At 32.0% G+C, this 14,617-nt stretch overlaps 1 pseudogene; it reads right to left on the bottom strand.

The window, feature by feature from the left end:
• The window catches only part of LOC109123488 (mitogen-activated protein kinase kinase kinase 1-like), a 32,929-nt pseudogene extending 18,733 nt beyond the window's left edge, over positions 1-14,196 (bottom strand).
• Positions 14,197-14,617: the final 421 nt, after the last annotated feature.

The raw sequence follows: 14,617 nt of genomic DNA, 5'->3' as shown, positions 1-14,617 counted from the left end.
TGGAAAGATCAAGTGCATAAAGAAGGAAAATTAGAGCCAGATCATAGAAGAAGAAATACTTAAATGACAACATGAAAGACAAAAATTCCCCCAAAAGAAAAAGAAAAATTTAACTTTTGATCATTTATGCAGTGAATTTTATAACCCATGGGTTGAAGAAAGCCATAAAATGGTGTTTTTTTTTATAGACAATGACAATATTATATAACGAAGTGCCCAAAGAAAGAGCTAACCTAAGGTACACAGGACACTTTTTGGGAGCTTGAGAGTTGGTTAGGAACAATATGATTTTCTGGGGTGTTAGGTGGTGTGTCTGGTTGGTTTTCCCGTGTTGTTCACTTTGCTTTCATTCTACCTTTGAGCGCTTTCTATATATTATGTTTGTGCATTGTTGCACTGTGGACCCGCATTTTTCACGTGCGCCCCCACTCGATCGGCGAGACTCGCTTTTTATTTGTGAAAAATTGATTTTTGAAAAAAAGTTGGAGTCGCCACTTATTTTATTTTTATTTTAAAGGGAAAATAAAACAAGAAAGAAAACCCTAAAATGTGACTCCATAATTTTTGGAAAAGCGTGTCTTTGAAAAACCCGAGTCTAAGTCCGGGGATCAGGTTACCTATTGGGAAGGTACCTCTAGGAGGTAGCACCCCTCTAAGCCCTAAAAAGGTCTCTACTAATTAAGTTGAGGGAAATGTGGCAATTAATTGATTAATTATAAGTACCTAAGCAGGCTAGATGATTCCAAATAAAATAGCATGCTAAACAAGATCAAATCACAATAAAGGAAGGTTAGGATGCGTACCTGGACTGCCTCTCAAGCACTATCACAAAACATCAATGGTTAATTTAAACAATATATTCATCCAACATGTATTTTATTAGAAATAATCAAACAATGAAACATGTATAACAGAACGCTCAAGCATTATTAGACATAAGCATTATTTCACAATGACCAGCATATTCACAGAATTCAGAAAGTAGGTGATAGAGGACATACCTGGATAGCATAGATAATTTGTAACGTGCTTCCTCAAGTTGTAAGGGGTTAGATAATAAATAATAAAATATAGAAATCCTAGCATGCTCGTTATCTAATTAGCATAACAAAAATTATCAAAGTATATGAAAACATTAATTATCACACACATCTTGTATACAATTCCTAAAAAAGATAGACATAATTTCAACAAGTGACAAAGGTGGCAACAAAAATAATTTTTGAAAAGATTTTCTTATGTAGGGGTTTCACCAATTCCCCAAATTAATATATACAAATTTAGCCCAGAATTATCCCATTATTTGGGACCACAAGCTTTGATTCGTGTTTTTGTTCAAAACCAAACTTTTTGTTAAAAACCGAGAAGGATGCAAATCGAACAAGATATGGTTGCATATTATTTTTTTTTAAATAAAAAAAAAAGATTTTGATCCTGAGGACTCTAAATGAGTTTTTGAAATAGATTTTTAAAATGATTTTTTGAGAAAAGTATTTTATTTTAAAATAAAAGGAATTAATTTGGAAAAAATAAAATATAAGAAATAAAATACCAAACAAAACAAAAAAAATGAAACCTCAAAGTAAATTTTTTTTAGTAATTAACAAAAATGATAAAGGTGATGGTAGAGGCCAATCTTCATGATTTTCCAATGGCCTTCAAAAAAAAAAAAGAAAAAAGATTTTACCAACAATTACTAAAGCAACAAACTAATGGTTTCCTAGTCAAACTAACTAACACAAATATTATCCAAGACTAACATCTAGATTTCAAGAAACACATGAATTAAAATAAAAATAACCAATCAAAGATTAAAAGTCAACAAACTTAGCATATAAAGATAATAACAGGGATTTAATAAGATTATTGGAATTAAAAATGCAAACTTTATTCAATATGATTATTTAAACTAAAGAACTAAGATCAATGAATGTATTCAGGCTAAAAACAAATTAATATCAAACTAATTGGAATTAAAAACACAAACTTTATTCAATATGATTATTTAAACTAAAGAATTAAGATCAACAAAATGCATTTAAACTAGAAACAAATTAAAATCAAACTAATTGGGATTAAAAACACAAACTTTATTAACGTGATTATTTAAACTTAAGAATTAAGATCAACTAATGCATTTAAACTAAAAACGAATTGAAATCAAACTAATTGAGATTAAAAACACAAACTTTATTTAACGTGATTATTTAAAGTAAAGAATTAAAATCAACAAAATACATTTAAACTAAAAACAAATTAAAATCAAATTAATTGGGATTAAAAATACAAAATTTATTCGGTATGATTATTTAAACTTAAGAATTAAGATCAACAAAATGTATTTAAACTAAAAACGAATTGAAATCAAACTAATTGAGATTAAAAACACAAACTTTATTTAACGTGATTATTAAAAGTCAAGAATTAAGATCAACAAAATATATTTAAACTAAAAAACGAATTGAAATCAAATTAATTGGGATTAAAAATACAAGCTTTATTTAACGTGATTATTTAAAACAAAGAATTAAGATCAACTAATGCATTTAAATTAAAAATGAATTGAAATCAAACTAATTGGGATTAAAAATACAAACTTTATTCAATACGATTATTTAAACTTAAGAATTAAAATCAACAAAATACATTTAAACTAAAAAACAAGTTAAAATCAAACTAATTGGGATTAAAAATACAAACTTTATTCGATATGATTATTTAAACTTAAGAATTAAGATCAATAAAATGTATTTAAACTAAAAACGAATTGAAATCAAACTAATTGAGATTAAAAACATAAACTTTATTTAACGTGATTATTTAAAGTAAAGAATTAAGATCAACAAAATACATTTAAACTAAAAAACAAATTAAAATCAAATTAATTGGGATTAAAAATACAAACTTTATTCGATATGATTATTTAAACTAAAGAATTAAGATCAGCAAAATGTATTTAAACTAAAAACGAATTGAAATCAAACTAATTGAGATTAAAAACACAAACTTTATTTAACGTGATTATTTAAAGTCAAGAATTAAGATCAACAAAATACATTTAAACTAAAAAACGAATTGAAATCAAATTAATTGGGATTAAAAATACAAACTTTATTTAACGTGATTATTTAAAACAAAGAATTAAGATTAACTAATGCATTTAAATTAAAAACGAATTGAAATCAAACTAATTGGGATTAAAAATACAAACTTTATTCAATATGATTATTTAAACTTAAGAATTAAAATCATTAACAAACTTAAACTAAAAGATAGATTAGAATTAAACTAATTGGGGATTTAAAAAGAAAATAATATAAACTTTAACACAAAGAATTAATCAAAAACTAAAATTTCCAAAAAAAAATCTAGGCTAAATAAAAGTACTATATAGAAAACTAACCTTTGAAGTGAAAGAGAAAATCCTCTCTTGATGATTAAATGACAGCCCGATCTCCGTTCGAAGTCCCTTGCTTTTTTCCAAAATTACGTGTGCTCTCTTTTAAAAAAAAAATTCTGCTTTATGCTTCAATTTCTCAAAAAAAAAACCCCTTCTAAAAAAATTCCTATTGTTCTCTCCATCCCCCTGAAAATAAAAAATCTCTAACTCTCTTCTTTTCTTCCTTTCCTTTTTTTTAAATCTTCCAATTCAAAGGCAATCTTCCTAATTTCAAATCCCCCTCCAAAACCTTCCAAGGAGAGTCCCACTTTCCTTAAACTCCAATGGTAAATTTCCTTGCAAAAGCATGAAATTTTTGAAAGTAAATAATTGAGTGAATAACTAAACAAGTAAACAAAATAAATAAATAAATAAATAAAATAAAATAAAATAAAAGTCTAAGTGGGCCTAGGGTGTCTAAGTGGACCTAAGGTGCCTAAATGGGCCTAAGTGCCTAAGTGGGCCTAGGGTGCCTAAGTGGACCTAAGTAGACTACCCTAAAAGCTATCTTAAAAATGAATGAAAAGCCTAAGTCTAAAATAGGGCTGCCAAAGGTCGCAATAAGAGGTCAGATAATCCCTCAGCTAAAGTCTCCAGGGTGACTCAGAAAAAGGTAAGTCGTACGAGTAGTAATGGGCCACCAAGGAGTTACTATGGGGCACCGAAAACGAATTTAAAGACATGTGCTAAAGGGACAAAATTGAGGGTCTACATGCACCCTTTAACATATTCTCATACTTTACCTATAGGGAAAAAAATAAAAAGAGGTACAGAGGACATATGCAATGTTAGAAATCTGAATTTTCTTAATTGGGGTCTCTTGCATATATTTATGTAATTGTATATAATTGTAAATTAGATTAGGAAGAATAATCCCTGATTTATAAGGATTGTCATGATTTATAGGGATTATTAGTTTATTTTTTACCTTAAATTTCTTTGTAAATATAGGATATAAATTAGGATTGTAACAGCTGATTGAATAAGAATTTTTTACCACTTTCTCCCACATTATATCAAAGCCACTTTGGACATTCTTCATCAACCTTCATTGATGATTTTAGTTCAAGTTTTTCAGCCTTCATTGTTGTGTGTTTTGTTTATTTCATTTTTCATATTTCATCACTTCTCTTACTTCAATCTCTATCTGCGATTTTTGGGATTTCACAATGTCTGACATGTTTGAGACTTCTGCCACACCCATAACCATCTTTGGTGAAACTTTGCCTCATCAAACCATTGGAGAGTTACAGAATATCAATTTAGCATATCAGTTGAAAGGCTAAAACTATCTCCAATGGTCTCAACTAGTGCAAACCTTTTTGAAAGATAAAGGCAAACTAAGTCATCTAATTGGCATAGGTCCATAACCTTAAGAGCCGAAGTTCAACCAGTGGGATGAAGAGGATTCAATGATCATCTCATGGTCATGGAATTCCATGTTGCCTGAAATCAATGGCACTTGTATGTTTCTCACCACAGCTAAAGAAATATGGGAAACAATAAGACAAACTTATTCTAAGGTGCATGATGTGGCTCAAATCTATGGAATTAAGTAAAAAATTTCAACCACTAAACAAGAAACAAGATCGGTCATTGAATATTATAATCTCATGAAATGTCTTTGGCAAGAAACGAATTATTACCACAATCTTCAAATGAAATATAGTGAAGATGTTGCAATGTTAAGAAAGTTCGTTGAAAGGGAGCGGATTTTCGAGTTTCTTGCTAGCCTTAATGTTGAATTTGATCAAGTTCGAGTTCAAGTCTTAGGAAAGGAAGATTTGTCATCCATTAATGAGGTGTTCTCCATTATTCAAGCGAAGGAAGGACGATGAGGTGTTATGATTGATTCTCAACTAGCTGAAAGTTTAGCCCTTGCTACATTAAAACCAAGAGAGAGTAATTTCAAAGGCCTAAACCCAGGACAAGGTGGCAATAATGACAGTGGCAGATGTGATTTTTCTAAGAATAAGGACAATGTTTGGTGCACATATTGTAGAAAACCGCAACACACAAAAGAGACATGCTGGAAACTTCATGGTAAACCATGGGTATCAACCGTGCTAGTGGTTTTAAAGGGGGACAACATCAAAGCCAAGTATGTGTAGCTGATACTAATAATTCTAGAGATGAACAATCAAAGTACAGCAATACGAAACTTGGAGAATTGAATTAAGAGGACACTAAAAAGTTGAAAAAAAGATTGGGCTCATTGGAGAAACCTATGGGTGTTTGCTCTCTCGCACATTCAAGTAAGTTTCCTTTCTCTCATGCTTTTCGTGTCTTAGCTATGTCCCTTTCAAGCTCTTGGATCATTAATTCAAGAGCTACTGAGCATATGACACATTCATCAGAAAAATTTAGCACATATATTCCATGTCCTAGCAATAAGAAAATCACTATTGTTGATGGTCATTAGCTATTGTTGTAGGTTCAGGAATAGTCAATGTAAACCCTTCTTTGAGTCTTAAAAAGGTCTTACATGTTCTCAAGCTTTCAACCAATCTTGTGTCCAATTATTAACTCACAAAAGATATCAATTGTAGTGGCATTTTTTACCCTACTCACTATGTTTTTCATGACCAAGTTTTGGGAAAGATGATTTCGCATGTTAAGGAAAAGAACGAACCCTACTACCTTGATACAAGTAGTGGCAATGTTGGCAATGGGAATCAACTACCTCTTTCTTTTTTTATCCGAATCATCTTCTTCAAATGAAGACCAAATTTGGTTTTATCACTTTCAACTTAGCCACCCTTCATTTAATGTGCTTAAGGTCATGTTCCTTTACTTTTTAAGAATATTGATGTAGACACTTTTCATTGTGATGTTAGTGATTTTGCAAAACATCATTATGTCTCATTTCCTTTGAGCAACAAAAGATCATAATTTCCTTTTGATTTAATTCACAATGATATTTGGGGCCATCACAAGTTCCTAATATTTCAGGAGCTTGTTGGTTTGTTTCGTTTATTGATGATTATACCCCATGTTACTTGGATCTTTCTTTTAAAACAAAAGTCGGATGTGAGCATTGTTTTTCCAAATTACCCTAATATGGTAAAAAATCAATTTGGGGTGTCAATAAAACATGTTAGAATGGACAATGCAAATGATTATTTCAATCAAACACTTTCATCTTATTTTCAAAAAGAGAGAATTATTCATGTGTCTTCATGTGTCGATTCACCCTAACAAAATGCAGTAGCCGAGAGGAAAAATGGTCACTTACTAAATGTTACAAAGGCTCTCTTATTTCAAAAAAATGTTCAAAAAACCTATTGGGAGGAGGCCGTTCTTACAACTGCTCATTTAACAAATAGGGTTTCTTCTCAAGTTTAGGGTTTAAAGAGTCTTAAGGAACTGTTCACAACATTCTTTCTTCAATTCAATACATCGAGTAAGCTTCCTCCTAAAGTGTTTGTGTGCCCCGTGTTTGTTCATATTCATGCTTATCATCGAGGAAAGTTGGATCCAAGAGCATTAAAGTGTGTTTTTGTTAGATATTCATCAACACAGAAAGGGTATAAATGTCTCCATCCTCCAACTAAATTTTTTTTTGTCTCCATGGATGTCACTTTTGTAGAAATAGAGGGATATTTTTCAATTCCTTATTTTCAGGGGAGACATCGTCTATGGAAGATAAGGACATGTTCTTGCTTGATTTTCCTAAATCTTTCCCATCCGAACCTTCAAATGGAACCCAAAAAGAGTCTAAAAGTCATGAAAAAGTTCCAGAAATTTCCAACATACCTCAAATAGCTACAACAGTCCCTTAAATAGCTAAAACCTGCCCTATTTTAGATGTTGGAACAAAAGAAAAAGAGTCAGAACCTATTACAATAAAGCCACTACAAGTTTATTCAAGGAAGAGGGTGACTGAACCTAGACCCATGCAAGTCCAAACATTCAAACCAATTCTCGAAAATGAGGTACATAATTATGTTGCTCCTCTTGACTCACATGATGATGTTGACATTAATGTTGATCTTCCCATTGCCATTAGGTAAGATACACATAAATGCATGCAACACCAATTGTCCAATTTTGTGTCATTTGAAAAAATCCCACCATCTCATAAAGCCTTTGTTACCCAAATAAATTCCATACCGATTCCACAAACCTTAACCGAGGCACTTAATGGGAAATGAAAACAAGCTATGAAAGTCGAGATGGAAGCATTGGAGAAGAATGGGACTGGGGAAATTATGGAGTTACCAAAAGGGAAGAAAGTAGTGGGTTGCAAGTGGGTATTTATAGTTAAATACAAGGCTGATGGATCCCTTAAACGATATAAAGCAAGGTTAGTCGCAAAGGGATATACACAAACACATGAAACAGACTCTCAAGAAACTTTTGCATCGGTAGCAAAGATGAATACAATGAGAATTTTATCATATTTGGAAGCTCAATTTGATTGGAATTTACAACAATTTGATGTAAAAAATGTCTTTCTCCATGGTGAAATTGATGAAGAAATCTATATGGAAGTTCGTTTAGACAAGAATAAGATATGTAGGTTGAAGAAGGCATTGTATGGATTGAAACAATCTCCTAAAGCATGATTTGGAAGATTTACAAAGGTTATGTTATCTCTAAGGTTTAAACAAAGCCAAGAAGATCCCACTTTGTTCTTTAAATATTTCGATTTAGAGGGAGTTGCAACGTTACTAGTATATGTTGATGACATAATCGTAACCGGAAATGATCTAAAAGAAAAAGAGACACTTCAGCAATGTCTTGCAAAGGAGTTTAAGATAAAGGATTTGAGCAAACTAAAGTACTTTTTAGGAATTGAAGTGGCACGGTCAAAAAGGGTATTTTTGTATCACAACACAAATATATCCTTGACTTGCTTAATGATACGGGAAAGCTTGGATGTGAACAAGTAAAGACTCCAATTGAAGCAAATCATAAGCTTGGGGAAGCATTGGAAGACAAAGGAGTGGATCAAGGCATGTATCAAAGATTAGTGGGACGATTGATTTACTTGTCACACACAAGACCAGATATTGCCTATATCGTGAGTATAGTGAGCCAGTTTATGCACAATCCAAAGAAGGTCCACTTACAAGTTGTCTATAGGATTTTACAGTATCTTAAAGGTAGCTCAGGAATGGGAATTCTCTTCAGAAAAGGTACGGGTTTGTTCCTTGAAGCCTATACGAATGTCGACTATGTTGGATCAATGGTAGATAGGTGATCAAAATTAGGTTACTTCACATTTCTTGGAGGAAACTTAGTGACTTAGATGAGTAAAAAAAAAAAAAAAAAAACTAGTTGTGGTAAGGTCTAGTGCAGAGGCAGAGTTTAGAGCTATAACACAAGGAATTTGTGAGTTATTATGGCTTAAAATTATTCTTCAAGGCCTATGAATTAAATGAGTAGGATCCATGAGGTTGTATTGTGATAACAAATCAGCCATAAACATAGCTCATAATCCGATACAACATGATCAGACAAAGCATGTTGAGGTTGATAGACACCTCATAAAGGAAAAGTTAGAAAGTGGGTTAATTTGCACTCTGTTTGTGTTGTCAAATAGACAACTTGCAGATGTTTTGACCAAGGGTTTGGCAAGCACAATATTTCAAGCAATTTTAGGTAAGCTGGGCATGGATAATATCTATTCACCAACTTAAGGGGGAGTGTTAGAAATATGAATTTTCCTAATTGGGGTCTCTTATATATATTTATGTAATTGTATATAGCTATAAATTAGATTAGGAAAGAGTGTATAAATGTAAATTAGATTAGGAAGAATAATCCTTGATTTATAAGGATTGTCCTAATTTATAGGGATTATTAGTTTATTTTTTCCTTCAATTTCTTTGTTAATATAGGATATAAATTATGATTATAACAGTTGATTGAATAAGAATTTTTTACCATTTTCTCCCACATACAATAAGTGCTAAAGTATGAACAAAAACTATCCCCCTTAGCAAGAACCCAACCAATCAACAAAATCTATTAAAGACATTGAGTCTTCATCTATGCACCTCTTTAGCCACAACAAAATATTACTAAGGAAAAGACTCTTCAAAGCATGGACTAATTGCCTTTTGTTTTCAAACAAACTTCAATTCCTCTTTTTCCAAACCATCCAAAATAATGCATAATGATGCAGGTTTTCAAATCTTTTTTTTTATCTTCCTCCCAAAAATGAGTCATGCCAACCTAAAAGAACCTCTCTTACTATGGCAAGCAAAAGAATCGCTAAACAAAGAGAAGAGCAATTTCTAAAGAGCCCTTGTCATAGCATAGTGTAGCCAATGTGATCAATGGATTCCTCATCATCTTTACATAGGAAGCAATACCATTCCATTCATCATTATGCCTTGCAATCTAGAGAGGAATTGTTCTACACCTTCCATCTTTCAATCAATTAGATTCTTAGAAAAACAAGGGTTACAATGGCTCATCTCACTTGTCTAATCCCATAACTCTACCTCCCAACCCTCTTTTCTAAATTATACAAAGCTAGAAAAGAAAAGGCATAAGGGTCCATCCCCACACCACCTATCATTCTAAAACTTTACCCTCCTCCCATTCCTTACAAATAAGGAAATTCTACTACTAAGGAAATCAGAAGCCTTCCAGACAGCTTTCCATAACCCAACATCGTAACCATCCCTAATGTTACAAGATAATCATCCCTCTTCTTCCCCCCATATTTTCCACTTTTAACTTGTTTCTAGAAAGCCCCCCTTTCTGATTCTTCTTGCTAATATTTCTCTCTTGGCTCTATAGAAATCTGTAAAGATTTTTTTTTTTTTTTTAAATCCAAAGGGCATGTTCAATTCATTGGCATCTATACTTATGAATGAAAATATATCTCTAGAAATATAGTGGATATAAGATTTTCATTCTAATATCTGGTTGAAGTTGGGAATCTGCAATTCCCATCAAGTTTGTTCTCATTCTAACATTTGGTTGTCTTAGAAATTGCTTGAGAATTAGCATTTAGTTGTCATCCTTAATTATGAGAAAAAACAATATCATTCCATAGATACACCCCCAAAGCCCAAACCAAATGTACCTTTAAAATATGTACATGTATAGACATAAGAAGTGATGTTTGTATGGGGCTCCAGTAGGTAAGTTTCAACAAAAGATGAACTCTTTAAAAAGCTGACTCATGTGCCTCTATCAATTAAGGTAAACCTCAATCCATCAAGTGGATGACAATTGATTGAGGCTGAGTTTCCAACTTGGATTCACTAGCCCATTTCACAATCACTTAAACCATTTTTTAAAGTTTAAGGCCCAAAAAAGATTTGAAAAAAATAGCTTTTTTTTTTCCTAAAAAAAGCAAGAATAATACTTGTATTTGGATTCGGTTTAATTTTAGGAAAGAGCCTTGAAAACTGAAGCATATCATTTCAAATCTAAACGGTAAAATTTCAAGTTAAGCATACCCTTAGTCGTGAGGAATCCAACAATTTTGCTCAAATTGAAGTCACTCTTCAAAATCTTACATGTTTATACAAAAATTGATATCTAAAGCTTCTTTGAATTTGACCATAAAAATCACCCTAATTTCATAGTCCTGGAATTGCAAAATATTACAAATTCCAACTCTTCAAAATCCTAACAACATATTTGACATTACTAAAGGTGAATCATGAGAGACATTTTTTGACATAGAAACAACACATGTTGGTGCATTTTTGAGGTTGTGACACCACTTGAAAAGGTCTAGAATTGTGTTAAGGAAGGTCCAGGTCAACTTAAATCTTAAATGAATGGACCCGTCTTCTAAATATTTCATTTTTATCCACTTATTTTATTTTTTACTACTAAGGAGTAAATCCATTGTTTTTCACACCCTTAGTCATGAGGAATCCAACATTTTTGCTCAAATTGAAGTCAATCTTCAAAATCTTACATGTTTATACAAAAATTGATATCTAAAGCTTCTTTGAATTTGACCATAAAAATCACCCTAATTTCATAGTCCTGGAATTGCAAAATATTACAAATTCCAACTCTTCAAAATCCTAACAACATATTTGCCATTACTAAAGGTGAATCATGAGAGACATATTTTAACATAGAAACAACACATGTTGGTGCATTTTTGAGGTTGTGGCACCACTTGAAAAGGTCCAGAACTGTGTTAAGGAAGGTCCAGGTCAACTTAAATCTTAAATGAATGGACCCATCTTCTAAATATTTCAATTTTATCCATTTATTTTACTTTTTACTACTAAGGAGTAAATCCATTGTTTTGAAAATCGGACCAGACCGACCAGTCCAACTGGTCGGACTGTCGACCGGTGGATTTTCCTGTCCGGTCCTTCTTATTAAACCACTGGGCAAATGAACTAGTCACAAGCTACCCAAACCAGCAGTTGAACCGATGAACCGCCTGGACCGGGAGGTTTCACATGAACCGAACAGTTCAATCCCAACTCTTCTTTTGGCCCAATTTAGAACCCAAACAGCCCAAATAAAAGCCTAAGCCTTCCATTAAATGGTAATAGGCACCAATCCATGGTTCCTTGTATTACGTATATGGCTTGTGTAAGTTGTGTATATAAGGGCCTTTTTTTTTCTTCTCCACATCCGATGTGGGATACATGATTTTGGGTATAAGAAAAATGGATTAAGGAAAACTCACCTAGAGGATTTGAACTCTAGACCTCATGCCAAAGACATGGCCACCACTTGGCTGCATGTGCTTTGTTAATTGAAATGGCAATTGAAAAAATTTGTGTTTCTAAAAAGATTTATAATATTAAATAAAAATAATATAATATTTTATTAAATTATAAAATTAGTTAAAATTTGATAATCAAATTTTCTTTCATTTTGAATATATTCACATTTAAATATTATACATATTTCATTTAATAAAATTCAAAATATTAATTTTTTTAATCTTTTATCAAAGATAAAAAATTAATATTATTGATTTTTAATTATATATATATATATATATATATATATATATATATGTGTGTGTGTGTGTGTGTGTGTGTGTGTATTTTAATTTTTTTTTTTAATTTTATTAATAGATAAATTGTATATTTATGATGTTACTGATTCGACCGCGATTTGACTAACGGTCGGACCATTAAACTGTGAACATGTAACTTTTTCAGTTCAATGACCGGTCCGGTTCTAAAAACATTCAATAAATCTCTTACCAGTGAGATTTTTAGTCTGGTTAAATCTCATATGTAGGATGATGCCCCATAAATACATGGTTTTAATTAAAATTTGGTACTGGATTTTTCTATTATTCTCATTAGCTCTTTGCATGGTTACATCACTTTGAATCTCATGTATTGGATTGAGTGACAAATATGTTCTATCCCCATTGGTAGTATCATTTTCTATATCTTTTCTATGCGTTTACTTATAAAAAAAAAATTAGCAGGATCATTTTCAGATACTACGGAAGCAGGAAGGGAGTCTATCAAGACTCTGAAGAATTGGAATAAATAATTGCAGGTGATGATATTATAACAATATAAAAGTATTCTCATTTCAAGTTGCACCATTATGTTTGTAACTCTCCTTTACAGATTGTTTCAAGAATCAGGCACAAAAATGACGAAAAATTCATTCTAGTTTTGCTATAGGTGACAAAATGCAATGCGGCTCATTCCAAGAATGATATGTTACAAGAAAACAAAAGAAGTTGACTCAAGACATAGAAACATACCTTATTTGTGCCATAATACCGAACTATGTTCTCATGTTCCAACTAACTTAAAAGAGAAATCTCCTGGACCAACAAGGAAAGAATTAGAAAAAGAATCTCATGATAATTCAGCCCGGATCAATGAGTAGTTGCTCTTTACTACAATACCTATATATGCAATTGACTTGAGGTTAACTGTGATGTACAAAAAAAAAAATAGTTTATAAAATTTTATTAAAATAATAAGAAAGATTAAACCATATTTGATGAGCGTTTATTCCAGAAGAAGAAATTCTTCTCACCTGTTCAAGTTCATAAATGCTTTGTTTGCCCTTGCCCCCTTGATCAAGCAATGAAACCTCCTTCACAGAAAAAAAGAATCCATCACTGCATAAAAAATAAAAAATAATAAAAAATACATGTCTGAGAAACGGGAAAAACATAAACACGTCAATGATAGTCAACATGAACTAATCTAATCATATCTATTCTCAAACCCACTTGTCTGATTCTTTAAGGTTGGTAAACAACAACAAGGTGATCACTGCTCATAATCTCATACTTTTAATATAAGGACTACAAAGAGAAAAACCTTAAAGGGATCAAGACCTAACTTTCTCAATGGAAAAGGAGGATGATTTTTTATTTTTTATTTTTGATAGGAAACTTCAAAGGAATATATTAATAGAAAAAAAAAAGTACAAGAGAAGGATGAGGAATCCTCCCACCAAAGAAAACTAGTCTACAAGAAACCGAAAACAAGAAAATACACTGTAATAATGAACAACTTCTTTAGAATAAACCAACCCATCGGAATTACACACCGCTAACCAATCAAGTTGTAACATAATAAGGGGGGTTCCCTTAAAAACCTTGGAACAAAAAGCCCAAAGAGAAGCAAGGAAAAAAATAGAATCCCAAAGATTCTCTGAATTCCTTGCTTTATCCTAAAAAATCCTTGTATTTCTCTCCCACCACATAACCCAAATTAAAGCTATGCACCCAACTTGCCATAAAACTACCCTTTCCTCGATAAACCAAAGCCACTATAAGTGATGGATAGCATGTCAGAAATGCTCCTCGGGGGAACCCAATCCATCTTGGCTAACTGAAATAATCTGTGCCATAACTCCAATGTCAAAGAACAATGTAGGAAAAGATGATCTGCTGATTCTCCATGCCTCATGCACAACTTACAAATATCAGGACTAAGAGCTTTGTGAGGTCTTCTCAATTGTAGTAAGTCATTAGTATTTACCTTTTTGTGTGCCACCAACCAGACAAAGGACTTAACCTTGAAAGGGACTTGAGAATTCCAAACGAACTTAGTAAGGAAAATTGGAGGAGAATCAGAGCAATGAGATAAGGCAAGAAAGAAATACTTGACAGTAAAAAGCCCTGAAGAAGATAAAGACCAGGTTCTCGCATCTGGAACTGAAAATGTCAAATGCAAACAATCAAGTGATTGCATGAGACCTTTTAAATCTTCTATCTCAGGATCAGATAGGTTACGGCGAAAG

This window comes from Vitis vinifera, chromosome 12 (assembly GCF_030704535.1).
Source record: "Vitis vinifera cultivar Pinot Noir 40024 chromosome 12, ASM3070453v1".
NCBI lineage: Eukaryota > Viridiplantae > Streptophyta > Magnoliopsida > Vitales > Vitaceae > Vitis > Vitis vinifera.
This window is presented reverse-complemented; position numbering and strand designations above follow the sequence as displayed.